This window comes from Streptopelia decaocto (genome assembly GCF_964273445.1).
Source record: "Streptopelia decaocto genome assembly, chromosome: 6".
NCBI lineage: Eukaryota > Metazoa > Chordata > Aves > Columbiformes > Columbidae > Streptopelia > Streptopelia decaocto.
In genome coordinates, this window is record NC_138660.1 from 64,525,211 (window position 1) to 64,547,677 (window position 22,467).

Sequence of the window (22,467 nt, forward strand, 5' to 3'; positions counted from 1 at the left end):
ATAGTCTCACCGACTTCAACATTTGCACAGCAAGACAACTCCACACTTCAATTAAAACGTGCATGTAAATGCTTTGCTGATTCATGGCCAGAAGCATGACAGGAACAGCATTATATAAACTGCTCATGAAATTTAAAGGAAAAAGAAAGTAACAGCAACCTCACCCTCAAACAGAACATTAGAAACCCTATAAAAGTCACAACTTCAGCATAACTCGCAGGTTGCGGAATATCCAAGCGCTAGAGCCAAGATACACTCGAGGAAATTATTGTAGAGTGGGCAAAAGAACTTTGGGGAAATATCTTAAGCAAGACACGGCTCCCTCCATTGTTGGCATCCGCTGTCTGCCCAGACTGGCTTTTCAGGAGCTGAGAATTCTTCACCAAAAGAGCTGCACCTTTGCTTGTGATGACTTGCTCTCTTTTTCCACTGCACACATAACAGATAAGCAGATTTCTTTCAATAAACAATGAGTTACATCCAGCTCAGTTCCATCACAGATCATACTGAGCATCTTCAGTGGACATTTACTTGCAGGGAACAGTCACTCTGAGTTGAAACAACACTTATCACAGACCTATAATAAACCTAATTTTGAAATAACGTGACACACAAGAAATGCTGGTGAAGTTTTCTTCATTATCTGTGTAATACCACAAACTGTAACCTTTAACTTCTATGCAGAATCCTTAAAGGTAATCAGTAACAACTTTCTGTTGAAAGACTCTCTGGTCTATTTACAGCAAAACTGTGGCATTTGGTGGCCTGTTCTTCAGTACAACCAACTGGTAATTTTTGAAGTTTAAGCATTAAAACAGCCCTCATTCCAGGACAGCCAAGCAAAAAGCAAAAAGTAATTCCCCCACACCTTTATTAAGGACATCAAGAAAATCAGAGCCGATAGCAAAACTGAGCTGAATGTATACATCTGAAAGCAGCGGCCACTAAGAGTTAAATTGTTTTAAGAAACGCTACAGATGAGAAGTGGAAACCTAAATAAGCTGCTTCCTTTCTCCTTCACCTCGATGAATAACTACATGGTGTGTGATGAATCTGCCTGCTGGGCGACCAGAAGACGGAGTTTGCTGCTAGTTGGGGTGTTCACCTCCTCACGATGCTCCTTCGGGTGTGAGTCTCAGCACCAGCCTTCAACCAGCCCCCAAACAACCATCTCCTCGCAATCTTTACTTCAGGAAACCATTTTGCTGAATATTCTTCCACTTGCAAAACCTGAAACAGTGATATTCATCAAATGAGGTTTAGCAACCCAGAGTTGTGCTATAATGTGAGCAGCAAAGAGACCAAGTCACCTCTTCATCGCCTACAGCAGCAGGAACAGGAGAGTCCAGATGACAGGGCCTGTTAGAAGGTTCTGGGGAGACCTCAGAGAGGACTCCAGGGACACCTTATTACGGCCTTTCCGTACTTAAAAAGGGATGATAAGAAAGATGGGACCAGACTTTCGAGCAGGGCCTGTTGCGACAGGACAAGGGGTGATGGTTTTAAACTAAAGGAGGGAGATTCAGGCCAGACATGAGGAAGGAATTTTTTTACACTGAGACATAGCTATATAGCCACAACCACCCATCGCCAGCAAACTGCGTTATGCTTCCACAGAGTTTCTTCCTCCACTTCTTCCCTTTAATAGTCCAAATAGATTTACAGAAGTTGATGTGAGTACACCGCAGAGCAGTAGATACTAAATAATTCATTATCTTCAGTACTTAAAAGGGGCCTATAAGAAAGGTGGGGACAGACTTTTTAGTAGGGCCTGTTGTGATAGGACAAGGGGTGATGGTTTTAAACTAAAGAAGGGGAGATTCACTGAAGGTGGTGAGAGCCTGGCCCAGGTTGGCCAGAGAGGTGGTGGCTGAACCATCCCTGGAGACATCCCAGGCCAGGCTGGACGGGGCTCTGAGCAACCTGAGCTGGTGAAGATGTCCCTGCTCATGGCAGGGGGGGCACTGGATGAGCTCTGAGGTCCCTTCAACCCAAACCATCCTATGATAGACAACTCAAGAAGTAAAACAGATAGAAAAGTACATGTAGAAAATGAATATCTGAGCCCTTTTCTACAGGACCAATTCAGATCCAGGACAGCCCATTAGCTCCAGCTCATTGTTCGCCTTGCCGACTGCTCTGCATTCACAGGTAGCGTACACAAGCTATTAATAAAATAAAGCCAGACCCAACCTGACTTAGCTCTGCACAGCATCAGCTTGTGCATTTCTCCAACCATTCCACACCTAATTTACAGAGTACATTATCCATCCATATATCTAACCTGAGAAATGACTAGAATCAAAATCACTTAATTGATTAATGCTTAAGTGAAACACAGAAAGCAAACATAACACAGCAGAAGACTTCCTGAAAATGCATTATTTTTATTCCGACTCCATTAAGCAGTCCAGTACTTTTGAAGGATTAATGTAAAAGCTATCGAGAGATAATACAGAAGGGGAATGCTGATTCTCAGTGAACACGCCAACACATGATGACGTGCAGGGACATTTTCAGTAGTAAAGATTCAAGCCAGGATGTTCAAAGAACTACAGGGACATGTGCACTTGCCCACTTGATCCAGAAGCTGAGTTTATTTGATTTTTATGAAACAGTGTTTTGATAATTCCTCCCTGAGTCACAGACTCACTCTAATACTCTTCATTGAACAATCCAACAGTCATTATTCTCACAAAATTAACGCATTTTCTCACACCAAGGTTTTGTAAAGAATAGAGAAGTCTGCCTTAAACATCCAGAACAGAAAACATTTACCTTCAAATTAATACCAAAAGAGAATCAGTCAATGAGTGTATGTATACACATAAGGATTATTTCCAAACTTTACTTGTTAAGCAGGACACAATATTTCATTTACAACTGTTATTTTTTTCATCAGGAACTGAAGACAAGCCCAGGAAGAGCAGGAGTAAATACGTTTCTAAACAAACAACTTACATAGAAGCTTTTTAACAGGACTGGACAAAACATTCCTTAAAGTCGCATTTACAAGCCTAAGCTGACCTCAGGCATTATATTCAGTATGTATGAGATAACCTATGTGGATAGTGACCTTAATACTATTACAAGGGCCCATTTTGCACAAGGAAGACGTGCTCTTGAACAAATGTTTTCCAATGTATTAGGCATACAGAAGCTTTTTTTCTACATCAAGAACTGCACGTCACATTCCTTAACCTGTTTTTTCTTGACCAAATACGCTGTGGACAACCTACAGAGGATGCTCCTCCGTGCTCCTCTGAGATTCTCACCTAGTTTCCACTAGCAATGAAATATGTGATTTATGTGTTTTTTTTTTTTTTCCCTTAAGAATCACAGTCACATTTAGGATCAGCTTTCCTAGTTCAAATGCCAAAAAAATATGACAAGTGATTAGAGACTTTCAACACTAACAGAAGTTCCGATAGAGGTTTTTCTTTGTCTTGAATCCAGTGCAGATCCATACCCTACAGTCATGCATTAGAATCTGATAACAAAGCCAGTGACTGGTCCAATTTAAACCACAAATTGAACAAAAAAATGTAGTCCCATATTTACCAGGCCTTCCTAGAACTACTTATGCATAAAAGGCTGGTAAAATAAGTGGGATCTATTTGACTTGTATAGCCCAATATGAGTCCTCAGGTGGACTCTGCAACCCCGACAGACACACAGCCCCTTCTCACAAGGGCAGGTACCAAACATAACCCTTCAAGAGATCTCAGGATCATTTTAAATGTTTAAAAACAATGCCTCAGCCTCTTATTTGGATGCTACAAAGTGTTCTTGCGGCTTTATTTGGGCAAGTCTTGTTAGCAGAGGCAACAGGCTCTATAACAGCATTCAACCCCTAAAACAACTGTCACATCCCGAGATCCGAGCACAGGGAGATGAACCAAACCCTGAGGACTGGACACATCTAATCCTTCGTACACTACAGACTACAGAACAATTAAGAGGCTGGGAACACAAAACTGGCTCAAGATGAAGTTACACAATTGGGTGGGCAAAATGGTTTTGTCCATAAGAAAGCATTTAAATATCCGTCATAGCATATTTTAAATATTGCATTAAAAAATGTAATTTCAAATAGACTCTTATTGCTATAAAAAGCATGCTTTACATCTGAGTACCTAGATCCCCAGATGTAAAAAACACCCCACAGATCCCTCATGTAAAATGTGTATGTCACCTATCTGTCCATTTCAAACCCTTTAAGCTTGATACCACCACAATAAATCAAATAAAATTCAGAATATTATGTTCTAATATTGTCTTTATAGTTAAACACAACATTGGCAAATGCTTACCAGGTTACGCATGCTAAGCAGGTCGAGTGATAATCATAATGATGAATGTGTAATCTAATGCCCATTCATTTTGATTTATGTGAACCATCATACGAAAGTCTTGCGTATCTATTTGAAGTCAGTGGGAAGGATCCCATTTTTCCTGACCTGAATCAGTGTTCAGTCTAAACTTAGGCATTTCATTTTTATTTTTCTTTTGCATTAAACAGAATCGGTGTTCACACATAGTTAAAGATGCCTGGGGCTGCAAAGTCCTTTGCGATCTCAGCAACTGGCCCCATCATTCCCTGTGATAGTCTTGCTGAAGAAAATAAGATCAACCAAATCTCTCCCTGCCCTCCCAGCTGTGGGAGAAACAGATCAGCCTGTTCTTTCCTTCAGAAAAGGCCTTGCAAAGGTCAGCCTTTCACATGAAATACAGATCATTAACAGGGAATACAGAACTGCTTAGATTCTCACTTGGTGTTTGTATAACTGGGATTCCATTGTACCTATTGCAGAATGCTCTATACTTTGTTCTTCATATTTATCTATCTATCTATATATATATCTCCACCAATATCCTGTTTATGAAACTGAATTATAATGGAAGGCTTGCACATTGAATGAGAAAGAAGCCACACAACACTCAGTCATTGCACTTACTCTCAAACATCATGCTCATGAGGCAACCTGCAATTCCAACAAGTTCCATTGTAGCGTGGCCTGAATGGAGAAAAACACACTAAAAAGACACCAAACCCCACAGTATGGATGGGAAAACAAAGGTGAAGATTCCCAGCTAATTCATGTGTGTTATATATTTTTACTGCAAGCCACAGTTTTGCTCTTTGTCCCTTAGAGAGTGACGGTCTTCTCAAGACTCTTAATTCTCTTCTAGAACAAACTCTAGACCAAAAACTCATATTGCAGCATCTTATCCCACACAGTTGCCATGCAGAGTTCTAAAACAAGGGTTTACTCCAGGGTTCAGTCTCCATCAACCTAGGCAACATTCTACATCAACCTTACTGCAAACATACCTTAGATGAAGAAAAGGACTGACTAGTTATATCAGTCCTCATTACAAAATCGCAATACTGACAGATCAAAAACACATTATTTGTGGGCAGGAGAGGAGGTGTGGGCTGCAATAGTCTTGAATTAGTCAAGTCACATTATACTACCTGATGCTGCACTGCCAGGCATTATAAAATTAAGCCTGGCCCAGGCCCATAGGTCTACGGAAACCCCTGCAAATAAAATAATAATTTAAAAAATATCTAAAAACAAACAGGCTTTTAAAATTTACATGAAGCTCCTAAAAGTTTCCAAAGCATAGTCTTTTTACTTAAATTCCTGAACGATCTGAAGATAATATTTTTCCCCTCAAAACTCATGGAAGTAAAATTTGTGGCAAACAGCTCAATGTTTTGTTTTTATACTTTGAGACTGTGTAAAGAATAAAACTGCTTCCTTTGAATTGGACATCACACCTGCCAGCTCTCAAAATAAAGGAGAATACGAGGAGTGTCTAGAGAAGGAGATCCAGGGGACACAAGCATCACAGCATCATTAAAGAGTACAGACCAAAAAAAATCGCCAGACAAATACAGTAAACTTCCAGAGTTTGGAAAGCACATTAACGTGGAAATAAGTGTCTTCATATTTTGTTAATACAATGACCCACTGAATCAAAGCTTCAACTCCCTGGCCTAAGAGAGTAAACCCATGAAAGCAGAGGTTGTGAAAAACTGTAACCAAGTTTCATAACAATCTATGTGGAAAAGTAGTTATTAGGGTATTAAAAGCTTGAGGGAGAGAGGGTGGGAGTGAAGGCTCACACTGGGAAGCTGGCCATGCATTATATGCAACGCAATGCAATGCTTGGAAAAGAGAGACACAGCTACAGCCAGGGGGGCAAGAACAAAACCACATTATCTGTAGGCAGCTGTAGACGACCACTGTCATCTAAATTTGATCTTACAATCTTGTGAGAGCAAGTTGTGAAGGGTGTTTTCCTTCCGCATCTCTCAAATAACTGGGATTTAAGGCCCCAGTCACGTGCCTGATCTCAGGGCCTACCAGTCAAGGCCTGAAACAGCACAAAAACATTTAAGTATTTGTTCCATGCTAGAAGGCCCAACAGAAGTACCTCATCAGCAGGCTCCTCTCCTTGATATCACAATACACTATTGTGTATCAAAATAACATCAGGAACATTAGAGATTCAACCTCTCCCACATACATCACCCTCCATAACCTGCTCAGGAAAAGGACGTTTCACCAGATCTTCTCATCAATCAGGGCCAGAGGGAGATACAGACACCCAACATGGAGACTTCAAAATAATAGAGCGATTAAATATCCCGTAATACTTTCATGTACCACTCCTTGGTTGGACATAAAGCTCGGTAATGTAGAGAATTTATGATTTTTATTGACAACGCAGAATAGCTTTGTCTACTAGAGACAGACTGAATGGAACCAGATCCATTTGCTTTCACTCAAACCCACGCAGTACGAGTTCCATGCAAACACAACATGGAACAGAAAGACCATAAATATGTCCAAGTCCTAATTAGAATAAAATAATTGAGTTGCCGAGTCTTTGAAAGGACACAGCTACGATAAATGATGGGAACCCCAAAGCCAAACCACCTCCTTGAGAAATACAATGGCCTCACCAGATTGCACTCACCTTCTCCATTTTTGCAGAAATAGCATCCAAACAATTAGAATTTCAGAACTTGCAACATAAATGGTAGTTTCTTAGACTAGTTCTTTCATAACCTATCCCATGTTCTTCCAAATAAGAGCTGCCCAAAAATACTTAGCATGAAAAACTAAATGTTCCCAGTGACAACTCTGATCATGTCATTCTTCGCACATGAACATTAAAAGATGCAACAACAGCAAAAGCCTCTAGTTACAACTTCAAGACTAAATCCTAAATATAGTACGTTTTCAAATTGTCTTTCCTAAAACTCCAATAATATGTTCATCGCTTTAACCAAAAGCTAGTGATGTACAACTTGGATTGTGCTGCAGGCCATAAAGTGAATGTTCTGTATTTGAATCATGGATGGATGAAGATTAAAAGTAGTTTGTTGAAAATTTACAACAGCTCTGACACTACTCTGCGTCCATCATCACAAGTAATTCCTATCTATTTATTAGACTTAGTCCAGACCTTTTACAACCTTCAAAAAGATAATTTTGGTCAATTCTTCCTATCTTTATACTTAACCACAGGAAATTGTATAGAACATGGGTAGAAGCCCCAGCTGGAAAAAAAAAGGGAGCAGAGTGAAGAGAAGAACCACAGCAGCCTGTGGTTTAAAAACCAAAACACCATCAATGAAAACTTGTAACAGCACCCCACTAATTCCTCCAATTCATTTTTTGCACAGATATAACATATATGTAACAAAGACTTCACATGCATATATGAAAACTCAGTAAAATAAAGCTGACACGAGCTGCAACACAGGATATTTTTAACTACAAGGATGCATCAAACCAATATTTCCATAACTTGTTTTCCCATTTAAACTGGTTTATTTACACCTTCTTAGTGAAATAAGATGAGTAACGCTTATCACAACATTTTTCAAACACTTATCACTACGCACTGCTGATAAAGGAGTTTGCATCCTATAACCACTAAAACTTTTCTTCTCAAAGCATGATACAAGCAGAAGCTTAGTTACTATTCACATAACAGAATTACAGAAGTTTTCAGAGCAGTTTACCAAAAATTTCAAAAATATATTCTTTCCCAAAGCAAAACAATACACTGCATTTGGAAGACGTTCGCTCTCAGTACCGAATAACTCCTGTTATATACCTGAGGGGGTTTCTTAAGCAAATCTCCCCAGCAAATCTGAGCTGTAACGAGGCTGATAAAATCAGCTTCACATGTGTTTCAAAGGGAAAAAAAGAAAAGCAAGAAATAAAGGTAGAGTCTTAATGTATCAACGGCTTCTTCTGACTTCACAGAGCACATTAAAAGAATAAAATGGAAAGTCTTGGCTATACATTAAGGCAATTCTTACACCCAAACAATTTGATAATGTAACATTGTGTACCAAGCCATTTTTTCATAAATTATGATCTAAACAGAACACTAGTCAATTCACCAAAAAATATCAACGATATCCCTTTATTACAAATGATCCAAGTATCCCCCTTGAGGCTACGGCTATCAGAAAGCATTTAGTTAGCTCCCAAGCCAATATTTTTAGTATCTGTTGTATTATGAAACTCTAACACATTTTCAATAACTTTTAGCTTTGCCACACAGCGCAACAAATAATTTCCCAGAACCCTTTGGAAAATCTGACATGCGAAACGATTCTCTAGTCAACTTGTTTATTATGAGACTGAAAAAAACCTCCATATATCAGATCACTTGACCATCGGAGGGAATGGAAAAGTATTGGGAGCTTCACGACAGATGGACGAACTTCGGGTCATATAAAATACTACCAAGACTGCATTTGAAGAAAAATGTGAAAGTTTGTGAAAGCGCCCCGGGTGAAAATACTTTGTGTTGCTAAGAAACATCATCCCTGATGATGGATGAGTTAAATTGTCTCAGTTAGGAGAGCAAACTCCAGGCATCCCTCGTTTATTAGTAGAATGTTGTCTTCTACTGGTAATTTATTTCAATGGCTACATACAAATAAAAAGCCTTACCTTTAAACGAAACTGAGAATTCCAAACTTGCATAATAAACGCCAGAAAACAGAACAGAGTTCACATCTTGAGCTGAATTTAATAACTACATTTTCAAAGTTTACATTTTTTAATGTAATATTAATACAGCCAAATGATTAAGAATTTATGTTAGGATGGTCTGCAATAAAATATACCGTTCAGCTTCCAAAATCACTCTAGGTACAGTCGAGTGAAGAATAAAACTCTTTAAATATTTCTAAATACTGAACAACATCAATATTGAGGTAATCAAATTTTAAACATCACTGAGAGAACAGCGCATTCATTTGGTATGTATTGTTATGATGACACCAACATAAAAACTAAGGGTGAAGGAAATAATGCAAACCACCTGCTTTTCTCATTTGGAAGTTGTCCTCATGTTTCATCTAGTTCCTCTGTTTAAAATATTACTTACAGGCTCTTTCTTCTGTAGAACATATTTGTGAACTTACAGCAGTGTATCTTTATGTCAGAAAGATGTGTTTTCTGTTGGAAGCCCACAGATCGTACCTGCTCCGCTTGCTGTGCCCTGCATTAAGTCACGTCCTTGCAAACAGGTTGTAGCTGGAGCAGATGAAGGCGGCCGCTTCGCCTCTTCCCGCAGGCTGCACAAGGCGCCAGAGCAGCTCTCCTGAAAGGGGAAAGAAAAGCAAGGACATCTCACCTGGCACGACCTTCAACAGTGGGATGCTGGAACAGAGGTGAAGCACAGCAAGGGGGGAGCCCCAGCGTAAGCTGGAGAGTCCTGAGGCCACAAAAATAGACGTATAACTGCTGCTCAGGGATGATGGAAAAATCACAGAATCACAGAATGTCAGGGATTGGAAGGGACCTGGAAAGCTCATCCAGTGCAATCCCCCCATGGAGCAGGAACACCCAGATGAGGTTACACAGGAAGGTGTCCAGGCGGGTTGGAATGTCTGCAGAGAAGGAGACTCCACAACCTCCCTGGGCAGCCTGGGCCAGACTCTGCCACCCTCACTGGGAAGAAGTTTCTTCTCAAATATAAGTGGAACCTCTTGTGTTCCAGTTTGAACCCATTACCCCTTGTCCTATCATTGGTTGTCACTGAGAAGAGCCTGGCTCCATCCTCCTGACACTCACCCTTTATATATTTGTGAACATTTATAAGGTCACCCCTCAGTCTCCTCTTGTCCAGCTCCAGAGCCCCAGCTCCCTCAGCCTTTCCTCACACGGGAGATGCTCCACTCCCTTCAGCATCTTGGTGGCTGCGCTGGACTCTCTGCAGCAGTTCCCTGTCCTGCTGGAACTGAGGGGCCACAACTGGACACAAGATTCCAGGTGTGGTCTCCCCAGGGCAGAGCAGAGGGGCAGGAGAACCTCTCTGACCTACTGACCACCCCCTTCTAACCCACCCCAGGTACCATTGGCCTTCCTGGCCACAAGGGCCCAGTGCTGGCTCATGGTCACCCTGCTGTCCCCAGGACCCCCAGGTCCCTTTCCCCTACACTGCTCTCTAATAGGTCATTCCCCAATTTATAATGGAAGCTGGGGTTGTTCCCACCCAGATGCAAGACTCTACTCTCAGGGTTTGCTTAATAACCCTGACAGGTACATGCAGAATTTTACACCACTCAGAAGCCAACACGGTTGCGGCACTGAGAATAAAACAAAGGCAAAGGCCTATTTTGCAATAATACCGTTGTTAAAGGGGAGAATCATTAAAGAAAGTGAATTTTAATTTGTCAGATGGTGAGGCTTTGAGGGTTTTCTTCCTGTTAGCCTAGATTGTGTTCTAATGAAGATCCCAAGTTAGATGTCCCAAGTTTCAGCACTGGAGAGTTCAATTTAAGGAAAAAGGCAAAAAAAAACCCTCAATAAACAGTTCTTTGGATCCCATCACAGCTTCCAAGTCAGAAATTACCGCACACAGTTACACGTTGAGGCCACACGCTCAGCTAGTCAACACCCAGAGGCAACCATAGAGGCTCTTTCTCCCAAAGAATGCTACCACGGAGAAGAGTTACCACCAGAGAGCCCAGAAGATGTATTTAATAATTATACCAATTTGGCTACGCTATAGGAGATGTGCTTCCTGTGGGCCTAATAAGGAGGAGCTTTCCAATCGAAGCAGAAGCATTTCAAAACCTCAAAGGACACGTCTTATCTGCTGCACTCCTGCTTCTGGAATGCCAGAAATCCTGAAGACAGAAGGCAGATGAGACTGCAGCTTTCCTGGGTACAGATGTTGCAATCACAGCTGCCTTAACCACAAGCCATGATCCTTGCTGCTTTCTGACTCCAGTAGCATCGCTTAGTTACTTTGGTTTTTGAAACACCAGCACAGACAATAAAATAAAGTGTTTCTGATGACATCAGGTATACTAAAACACTAAGATAAAAGAAATAGGTCTGCAAGTTATGTTCCAAGCAAATACCATGAAATAAAGGCTTTTGAAGCAGAAATGCCCTTTCTTCCCCTCCTCTACATAGAATCATAGAATGTCCTGAGTTGAAGGGACCACAAGGATCATCGAGTCCAACTCCTGTCCCTGCACAGGACAACCCTACAGCTGACACCGTGTATCTTAGGACATTGTCCAGTCTCTTCTTGAACACTGTCAGGCTGGGGCTGGGACACCTCCCTGGGGAGCCTGTTCAGCGTCCAGCACCTCTGGGTGAAGAACCTTTTCCTAATATCCAAACTAAACCTCACCTGGCACATCTTCCTGCCATTCCCTTGGGTTCTATCACTGGTCACTAAAGAGAAGAGCTCAGCACCTGCCCCTCCTTCTCCCCTTGTGATGAAGCTGTGGACCATGATGAGGTCTCCCCTCAGTCTCCTCTTCTCCAGGCTGAACAAATCAAGTGACTTCAGCTGCCCCTCACATGGTCTCTCCTCCAAACCCTTCACCAACTTCGTGGTCTCCCTCTGGACACTCTCCAGTAGCTTTATATCCTTTTTATATGTCTTGCTTCAGACTCCTGTGCTTACAGAGACAGCAATATTCACCACTGGAAGCTCACGAGATGCTCCAGACAGGACTTGAAGAGAAGAACTCCTGTCAGCCTCAGCTGAAGTTGCAAGTGCCTTGTTTGTCAGGAGAGAAGCAGCTTAATGGTTAAATCCAACTAGGTAATGCTAAGCTGCCATACATACTGTTATGTTTACCCATGAACACCAACACGGAGCTGCAATGCCTTCAGCTAAAAAAAAAAATAAACCCTTGGCTCAGATGAGCTCATTCAGGGCGTGAGAGGTACATGATTCACAAAATAATAGCAACTTCAAATAATGAGATCTGTTTGATCAAAGATTTCTTTTTTAAAGCATTGATCTAGCAGCCATGAAGAATGACAACATCTCAAGTTGCTCAGAGAACTGTGCAAGTGTATGTTTATCTAATCAATTACAGGTGATTTTTGCACATCACTCTGATTAACTGAACCACCACTGCTACAATAGATCCAGCTTCATTTATCCAGTTTCAGGCTCTTCAGTATAGGACAGACATACCCACGCAAGATCAGCAAACGGCCCCAAAAACAACCAAGGGGTCAGCGCACAACCCGTTCTGTGACTCGGTCACCAATGGTTGGGTCTGCATCAAGGTACAGGTTTGCAGGACTCCAACTACAATAAGCTTTTTCCTCATGGGTTTCACATAGTAATGCAAACAGCATTTTCAGTGAGGATTATTTAACGTTTTCATTTATTACTTGGATGATACATAATATGCTTGCGAAATTTTGTAGTTACCTAAGAAGGGCTGCAAGTATTCTGGGAAGCGGAGTTAGAATTGAAAATACAGGACTAAGCGATTAACGGCAGAACTGAAAGTGGGGTTTTAATACCAACTGGAATGCAAAAAGTGAAAAATTAATTTGAATTTGTATTAACAGGAGCATCATATGCAAAAGATGGTAAGACTTATTCTGTTCATCACTGATAATGACTAAGGATGTACATTATGTTCAGTTCTGGATACAGAGCTGTTGGACACCCAGAAAAAGCTCATAAGAAAACTGAAGTCATTAGGGAAAGTTAAATGGACTCGCCAAGTACAGGAATAAAGATGAGTAAAGGAAGAGGGTGCAGGCTTTAAAATAGGTTAACAGCAGGTAAAAAAATGATGTTCATGCCCTATTACTACAATATCTACTGCAGCGGAGGAAAAAGAAAAAAAAACACACACACCCCCCCCCACACCAAACACAAGCTTAATAGGTAAGGAAAAAAATTAGACCAGTATTAGAAGAAATATGCTCTCAAGGCATAGTTAAACAATGGATTAAGTTACAGAGGGGTTACACCAGTCTTCAGTGATTGTTTTTAAGCCTTGGTTAGATGAACATGTCAGAAACCACCTATACGCATCTATCTGGCTTTACAATGAACGCTACATGCTCACCATACAGTACAGGGCCCCGGCGTAACGCAGACAACCTCCAGAGAGCTGCGTTTTCTTTTCTGAACCTAAAGGCTGTACGAGTTTAGGCTCCTGCCAAGCAAACCAGCAGGTGACTTGACTGCTCCTCAGAGCTCCAAGTGGGCTTTTGATATCTCTTTTTTCTAAATAGCCAAGGCAGCCTGTGATTGACAATTTTATACCACATCAAGCATGCTACCTTAAATATGAAGTACTTTGAATGGTTCACCGGGGAAATAAAGTCAAAGTACAGAGAAAGCAACAGCAACCAGTCCCAGGAATCCAGTCCTGAGAAGGAAATCAAACCTGCCAGAGCGGGCGAGGACGCACATCCCACCAGCCCCTAGAAATACAGGTAGTTATTTTTATTTCTAGCACCCGCAATAAATACACCTTAATAAAAAGAAGCGTTTAACGAAGTACTTAGAGAAATAAGGAGGGAAGGTTTGATGTCTCTAAGCTTATTTTCACAGCGGTATGAAAGGAAATGAGGTAGAGTCAGAGCTAATTCTCCTTATATAATTTCACATGGAATGATTAGTTCTGCCCCAACAGTAACAGCTTTCCAGAGGGTCCGACTTGTCGCCAAGATTGCACACAGATGCTCAAAGCGCAGCTTCCCCATCCTCCGCTGACAACCAACTTAAAGGCCAATATAATAGTCATTTTACTATAGAATGAAATTCACAGCATGCACGGTAAAATAATGTCACAGCTACCACGAAACCGCACTTGCAGGTTGGGGGTTGCGACTTGTAAAAGTTTAATCACGAAACAGATTCGTAAGGAGGAAGATGCAAAGCAGATTTCTGCTTTAGCCGCGTCCTGTGGTCCTTTAGGATGTTTAAGAGCAGCAGAAACTACTGGACAAGGAGAGGGCAGAAGACACAGAGGAGCGTTCATCTCACATGCTCCTGATTTACTCTTTTTAAAAGGCAGATTTTCAGTTATTATCGAGCTGAATGCCCCCACGTCTTAAGCCTGATTAGGAAGGACATTCCACATGCACAAGGTGGTGGAATTCCGTAAGGCACCTGGGTCACTTCTGGGTGAAATACCAATTACTGGTAAATCATCTCAATAAAGCCAACCAAAAAAAACCCAAACCTTTAAGAGACATCACTGAGCACATCACACACACAATGCTAAAACCCTCCGCAAAAACTTGTAATAGGTATTAGTACTTTTATAAAGCATTGGAGTATTTGTTATTTAATCCTTGAACAGATACTAGTAGAAAAGCCATATTCAATTGCAAAATTGCTATGGCAAGTTCCAGCTCAGCTACTACTGTTCCCTTAAAAATCAAAATATATATATGTATATAAAAATATACATTTTTCCAGGGACAGATAGCCTCCCTTAGCAAATTTAACTATCTATGAAAAACCTAAAAGACCCACCAGAAGAGCATACCAAATAACATTGTAAGAACTTTAAATGTACCTATTTTGCACTTATTACCAAAACCATTTGTTTTACAAAAGACCTACAGGTTAAGTACAAAGCACGCTATTAGTTCTAGGCACAAGAACAACCAATTTTTTATGCCTTGCCAGAAATAATGACTAATTAGGCCAGCACCACCCTACAGTCATTTCCATAAATCCCACCTTTACATTTAAATCACAACAAAAAAAGAAAACTGACTTAACGATAACAAAAGCATATTTCTTGTTAAGTTTTCTTAAAGTAAGAGCAGGACAAAAAATATTCTCTTAATTCAACAAGAAGATGTTATTGTTTATTTGGAGAACTTGGAATTAATCTCAAACCACAGATGAAGTTTTACCCAGAAATTTACTTTTTTAAACTGCAGTTCAATAGACAGACCAGGCGAACGGCAAAACTTTTAACTGGGAAATTGCAAATCACAGAATATTGCTGGATCACTTATTCTGCACAGCTGTTTTATAGCATATTCCCTTTGTAAACTTTGAAAACAACCGGAGTATAAAAGATACAATGTGACCAACTACTTGTTGAATTTTTCTTTTCTGGAATATTTGTATGTAAATATTGTAGCAGAAAGATATACATGAAATATGACGCTGAGCATCAGATGAAATGAGGATCTGTACTTGGATTAAGAGTCTAGTTTTTAAATGATGGAAATTATGGTGCTCCTAGAAAAAACATTTAATTACACGTACCAGGCAAGATATTTCTAATTAAAAAAATAATTTTCACAATGCAACATGGATGTTATTCCTATTTTATTTACAAAGGTGACAGTAAATAAACCAATAAGAAAACAGAATAAAGATTTACATTATCAAATAATCCAAGATAATGTCATTAACACCCAACTCACCATCATTTGTTTTTCCCCTCCAAACCAACCGGGAAAGAACAGGAAGAGAATATTTTTCTAAGAGTTAGTCTTAGAAATTGAACTATTGTCACTGCTTTTTCTCTCAAATATTCTGCCCCTACAGTCACATACCATCATTGCTCAAGCTAAATCACTCCATTTTGGTGTTTCAGCATTCCCAAACATTTACTCTTGCACATGTGCACAACGCCTTGTGATATTCGGGAACTTCTTCAGTAGAATGGCTTTATAGCAGGTTCTGTTTCTATTCCATACATCCCATTAAGCTTTAGGAGGACAAAGCTAAAACCTCAGTTCTCTGAAGAAGCAGCTTCTCTTTGTCTTTTCAGATTGAGAAAAATACCAAACGGCAACAGCAAGGTCTCCATCCTTCATCCCATCACACTCGATCACCAAACTCTGCCAGGGTAACGTCCATCATGGAACATCAACTCAGCACATCTTCCATCCCAGAGAAGAAATATAAGACTGCATCATATTAAATCTGAATCCAACTACTTAGCTATGAACTTAAGGGATATGTTGTTGAGTTTCTTGTTTGTTCTTCCCCCCTCAACAGCAGCTTCTAATAAGGACTATAGAAGAAATTTTGCCCTCGGATGGCAGTTTATGCATCAAGACCGCAATCCCCACAAGCTTGCTGTTGCTAGAGACATGGCCAAATTAACCTTTTTAAGAATCGCTGTTGTATTTCCATGAAGAAAACATTCCCCCAGCGTTTATGGCAATATGATGTTTGTACCATGAGCATCAATAACACAGACAACCTGGTGCACAAACAAGGCATGTGACTGCCCCAAAATAATCTTGGACCAAAACAGGAACACACTATGCAAAGCCACACTGGTCACACTGTTGTATAGACACAATCCATAAAGATGTTTTCAGATCTAAAGCTGCTTAAATTTCTCTTTTGCTTCTCAACATAACATTGTTTTTAGTAATTTTTAATAACAAATCCGCAAAATTAAGGTATGAAGAGGATATTAAATCCAATTGCATCCGAAGTGCCAGCTAGAAAACTTCTGCTAATCACATGTTAAATTTTGCACATATGTTTGATTATAGGTAAGCCTACACACACGCAAATATTTAAATCAAAGTTGCTTATACAGCACTAACTTTGGGATTTCTGTGTCTAAACTGTTTGTGTTCTTTCTGTGTTTTAACCCTGATGAATAATTATTCAGGGGAAAAAAAATAAACCACGGCCTGGCCTTGCCTGCTTTCTTCCATGTCCTGCATTTCATCATCAATTTTACATATTTCATTGTTAATTTTAGACATTCCTCCAGCTCTCATTTGGACATCAAAGAGCTACTCATACCCAAAATACCAGCAATCTGAAATATTGGCTTCCCTACTTATTTTCATTTATAACTTGAAAAGATCTTTGATTTCTTGCCTACAGGAAATACTGCGGATCAAAAAAAAAAAAAAACCCAGCATACATATATGCTCCTATATATACATATACATGGGGTCCAAGATTTAGGATAATAGAGACATGGCTTTCAGATTCAGATTTCATATTCTCTGACTGGTGCTTCACACATTTATTTTTACTTTCACATCTGACGTGCAGCAATATGGCTCGCTAAGGTGTATGTCTAAGACATACTTTGATATAGATCTATTTAGAAGTGAAATTCACGCTGGGATCTGTGTCCTTACAGCACTAAGGCTGCTTCACCACTGCTAACCGCACCACTTACTGATGGCTGGGGGCAGGCAGCCTCTCCAGAGCCCCTCGTTAACAATTCTGCCACCGCAGATTAAGATGATTTTCCTGCTTCAGAAACTTGGTAGAGAACCTTTCTCACATACAACTGGAAAAAAAATACAAGAAAAAAAAAAACACACAAGGTAGCCAACATATTTCTAAAACACCTGCTGAGGCTCCAAAGAACACTGCATATATATTTAGAGTTTGTTCTCCATCTTTGTAATTTTTTAAAATTAGCAATGTTAATAAGATATACAACTAGGCCCAGACAAATGAGATACTCTCTGCAAGTTTGCACATCACTTGCCTTGCTTCTGTTACTACTCCCAACGCATAATGGCTTGTGTCTTATAATCTGAGTACACAGGAGCACTCGAGTAGAGCATCAACATTAAGGTCCCATTATTTATACCAATATCACTAAAAATTTAACCTTAAAATATATCCTCAGTGTATTTCCTTAGAACATAGGACCATATACGTTATGTTTCTCCTGAGCACACAACTCAGGATCCAGTTTATACAGAAACAGCAGTTCTTTAACTGGATTATTTAACCAGGTAAGACCTCAAGCCTCCGGACAACACTCCTCTTTGCAACTGAAAGAGCCAACAGAAGAGAATATTCTACATTAAATATTTGCTCATCAACTACAGCAGGAGAAACATCTTCTCTTGACAGCTCTCCCAATCTGAATATAGGACTGTATTGTATAAAAATATCCTGATCTTGTGAAGCCAAACAATGCAGTACATATACTTTATTTTTTATAAGCTGGATTCCGACTGGCCACACAAACAGTGAGGAACTGAAATACGGTGAAAACCTCTAAAACTACCAGCCTTCTCTACATCAGGAAACACTTGGTGTGATCACAGCTCACAGCAGCCATTCGGTTTTTGCCCAAGCAGTTTATTTCAGGAGCCCTGAAAGAAAGCACACCGGTAAAGTGCTGTTCTGATGATAAAAACCATCTACCTCAAAATTTTCACCAGGGCAGGATATTGGTCAGGGACCATAAACCTTCTGATCAAAACAGAAAATAACACCAGTTCACACTGTAGATTGGGTCAGAGGTATGAAATGGTCAAGGCCTGCGGCTCTTTCAGCCATGGGCAATGTCAAATGCTGCAGTCGTAGAGTGTAGAGAACATTTATAAAAAGCTCAACCAGGAACTTTTTGTTTTCATATTCTCAAATTTTATTGAGCAGAAATGTTTGAGGATAGTTTATTACTTTTACCGGCCACTCTAAAATGGGCCTCCAGCCAAAACGGCCTTTAAAATATGCCTATATTTTAGTTTTAAAACATTAAGGAAGTTGTATAACTTTTACATTAGAGTCTAAGTGACTTCACAGCCCAAGTGACACGTTTCAGCTGTAACACAGGCACTTTGCAAGCTACGGGCACAACCTTCGCAACAGCACCACTTGCGCTTGATACCAATCCCAACGTAGCAGAGGGATCCACGAAAGTTAATGACGGGGTGTTTGTAACTCAGGTGAAACCCAAAAGGCTGAAATTTGGGAGATGTTTGCCAGTATCATGTTAGTGACTCACATGCCAAACTCCTTCCCTCATTCAGGCTGAATTCCGGGTGACAAGACCAAAACCCCTACGTGCTGCTCTTGCCTTCGCAGGGTTTGCAGCACCACTCCGAGCGAGAGAATTGAGAGCAGTTGTAACAATAGTACCATGCAATAATTCAAATTTATTAGTGGACAGAGGAATTTCGTACCATATTTGTAAAGCTCCAACACCCCGAGCTGGACAGCGGGTTTGTTTCCTTTTACCAGAGCTGTTTACCAGCCAACTAATACTGGGAAATCACTCAGAAAGTTTGTCAAGACCAAGGTGTTGCACTACTGAGAATGAGCCTCACCTTTTTTATATGTAGTCAGCATGTACCTCCAAGAAAAACAGAATTGTATGAAAAAAAAATCCTGCCCTTAATTGATTTATGCAATCTGGATTCACGGCATTTAAACTTTTGTCAGAAAGTGTTCTTCCAATGTATTTTACTACGCCTGGACTTGCAAGAAGAGAAAAAAAATATTAAGCAAGAAGAATACACTCTACATTAGGTCTTGAAAGCTCCGATTAAAATTCAATATTATACTTTGTATGGAGGCTCTTTACATGAAAATCCTGTCATGGTTAAGATTTAAGGTTAACCAGGTTAATAGAGTCCAATAAAATAGCTCTATTTAATTATGCCAAACCATTGTTATAAGCCACACTAAAATCCACTACTTGTCTTTACCTGACTATCGGGCTGAACTCTGAATCATGGTAACGCACACCCAACTCCTCATCGGGCAGAAAATCCTCCCATAAACTGAGCTTCGAACTCTTTCCCCTGCTTCTTCAAAGAAGTGCGTGCATTTGCACCTCACACGGGTTCTTTCCCCCAGTCTGCGGCTCCAATGCTCACACAGTCATGTGTTAAAAGATTTGTGCACACCTGCCACGTCTCATTCGCCCCAGACACACTTCCCTTAAAGTTGGGATTCGTTTGCAAAGTACACTTGGAGCAGCTCCTCCGTATGAAGCGTGCTGTCACACGGCCTTTTCAGCTTAAAACAGGAAAAACAAGATCCTAAAAATCTATACATTTTGCAATTTTTTTTTTTCCCTCTTGTTCTATAAAGCATGACACTATGTTACAACAAAGGCTACAATTCCTCCTAAGTTTTACCGGTTTGTTTACATAACGGACCAGTTTATTTATATTACCCGCTATTTATACATATTAACGTTTTAATTGTGCTATGGTGACACTTGGAATGAAACTGCGTTCCAATTTTTCAGCTCTCTCCATAACTCCTTACAAAAAAAAAAAAAAAAGGCCCCTGCCCCACACAGTTTGTATTAAAAACTACAATAAAATATGACTGCGTTTAGAAAATAACACACAGAGGCATTTTAAACGCTCAAGGACTCGGTGGCTGAGGCCTGGCGGGGAGGACACGGCCCGACAGCGGCTCCCCCGCAGCCACCTGCCCCGGGCTGGGCCCAGGGGAGCCAGGCCCAGCCAGGCCGCGCTTCCCTCCCCGGCCTCCCCAGGCCCTGCAGCCCCAGGGGAAGGAGCCGGAGGGTGCCGGCAAGGCCCTGCCCGCCTCTCCCGGCCCCGGCAGCCATGTTAGCGCCGCCGGGGAAGCGGCAGCACCCGGTGCCGGCTGGCTGCTCCCCGGAGAACAGCCCCTTCCCGCCGGGGCCGCATGAGGGGGAGCCGGAGCGGCCGCTGCCCCCGCCAGCGCCGCGGAGCCAGGCGGAGCGCGGCCCCGGCTGCCCTCGCCTCCCCGTCCCCGAGGGCGGCTCGCCGGGCCGGGCCCCCCCTCCCCTCTCCTCTCCTCTCTTCTCCTCCCGCGGAGCGCCAGACACCCGCCGGCCCTCACCCCGCGCTCCTCGCCCGGCCCCGGCCCGAGCGCCCGCCCCGCCGCTCCGCGCTGACCCCTTCCCTCCCTCCTCCCTCCCGCCGCGGGCGGCCCCGCTCCGCACCCCACCCAGAGGGAGCTCACCTCCTCCTCGCTCCCGCCTGGAGACCGTCGGCACCGACGCGCCGGCGTCCCCGGCCCCTCCCTCCCTCCCCTCAGCGCAGCAGAGCCGGCCTCCCCCACCCCCGCCGCCCGCCGGGCCCCCTCCTTCCTCCGCCCGCCGCCCCGGGCCGGGCCGGGCCCCGCCGCCCACCCCCCGGAGCCACCCCGGCCCGGGCAGCCCATCCTGCGGGGAAAGGTGGGGAGGGGGGGCAGCTCGTTGGGGCGGAGCGGGAAATTAAATAACTAAATAAATAAAATAAATGAAAGAAAAATTGCGCGGAGCCGAAGTGCTGGAAGGGGAAACAAACCGTTTGGTGCGGTGGCCGCGGAGCAGGGGGCTGAGGCCGTGAGGAGGAGCTCGGGGGCGGCGGGAGGAATGGAAAACAAGGGACTATAGAGCAGGTGGACTGAGGAAAGAAGGGAGAAATTAAAAATAAATAAAAAAAAAAGAGAGAAAGACAGGTAGTGCTCTTACCAGTTTATATAGTAAGTAGGAGGGGGGTGTGTGTGTGTTTTTTGGTTGCTTTTTTTCTGATAAATCGATAGTTTTCAGGTGTTTGACTCCTGGGCGAGGCTGGGCAGGTGTTACTGTTAACAGCCCGATTTGGGAACCCCCTTCCCCGGCCACGGTGAATCGCAAACCCCTCCAGCAAAACTTGCCAGGGGAGGAATGTTTGTCAGGCTGACTTAATTTAGCGTGGTATGATCTATGGTATGTAGAGGTAAACCGATTTTTAAATATGTGTTTTTTAGTAGGAAATCAAAATGAGTAATACCTGACAAAGCAAAAGTTTCCAATAGTACAACTGTGAGAAGCATCAAGTCCAGTAACTTGAGGAATTATACATTTTTTTCCCACTCTGGCTAATCAGTGATTATGAAAGAGTGACGAGAAGGCTGATTTGCATGAGAAATACACTTAGGATAATGTAGAGTTTTGTTTCACAGTTTTCCAGGTTCAAAAAGCTCAGTAAAGATGTTTTCCAATAGTTTTCCGCTCTCCTGCCCCCCTGAATTCCCAGTACTATGAAGCCATGGAAATGCCAAAATGTCACGAGGCAGGCAGCTCTTCCTGTTATTTTCTTACCTAGGCAGAAGTGGTAAGACCTGAAAATCTTTTCATATTTATCACTCACATTAGAAATAATTGTATAAATGCGATATTTCATCATTCAGACATTGTCAGACAGGGTGAGAGATGAGGAGACCTTCAGTTCGACTGCATAATTCACCCCCGGTGTGTGCTGGAACACAAACAGGATGTTTTATCCCCAATTTATGGATAGAAAAATTGAGGCTAGGAAGTGAAGGCATTCATTTCCAAGTGTAGAAGTGCTCATTTGTAAGCAGGCAATTTAGGCTTGAACTTTTTTTTCCCCCCTTTTTAAGGAAAAGCACCGTGTATATACAGTTCCCATTGAAATTACACTTGAGGCACCCAAGCAGAAAGACTTTGGC

At 41.8% G+C, this 22,467-nt stretch overlaps 1 protein-coding gene across 29 annotated transcripts in view; it reads right to left on the reverse strand.

The window, feature by feature from the left end:
* Positions 1-21,057, reverse strand: part of GTDC1 (glycosyltransferase like domain containing 1) — a 187,612-nt gene extending 166,555 nt beyond the window's left edge. For 13 of the 29 annotated variants that reach the window (XM_082055199.1, XM_082055203.1, XM_082055223.1 and 10 more), the window contains exons 1-2: positions 15,723-18,887; positions 9,528-9,648 (exon numbers count right to left, since the gene is read on the reverse strand). The gene's annotated coding sequence lies outside the window, so the exon portion shown is untranslated. Of the gene's footprint in view, positions 1-9,469; positions 9,649-15,722; positions 18,893-19,934; positions 20,235-20,991 lie in introns of those variants that run through there. The other 16 variants (XR_014184294.1, XM_082055219.1, XM_082055212.1 and 13 more) reach the window with 10 other exon arrangements.
* Between the last annotated feature and the right edge of the window lie 1,410 nt (positions 21,058-22,467).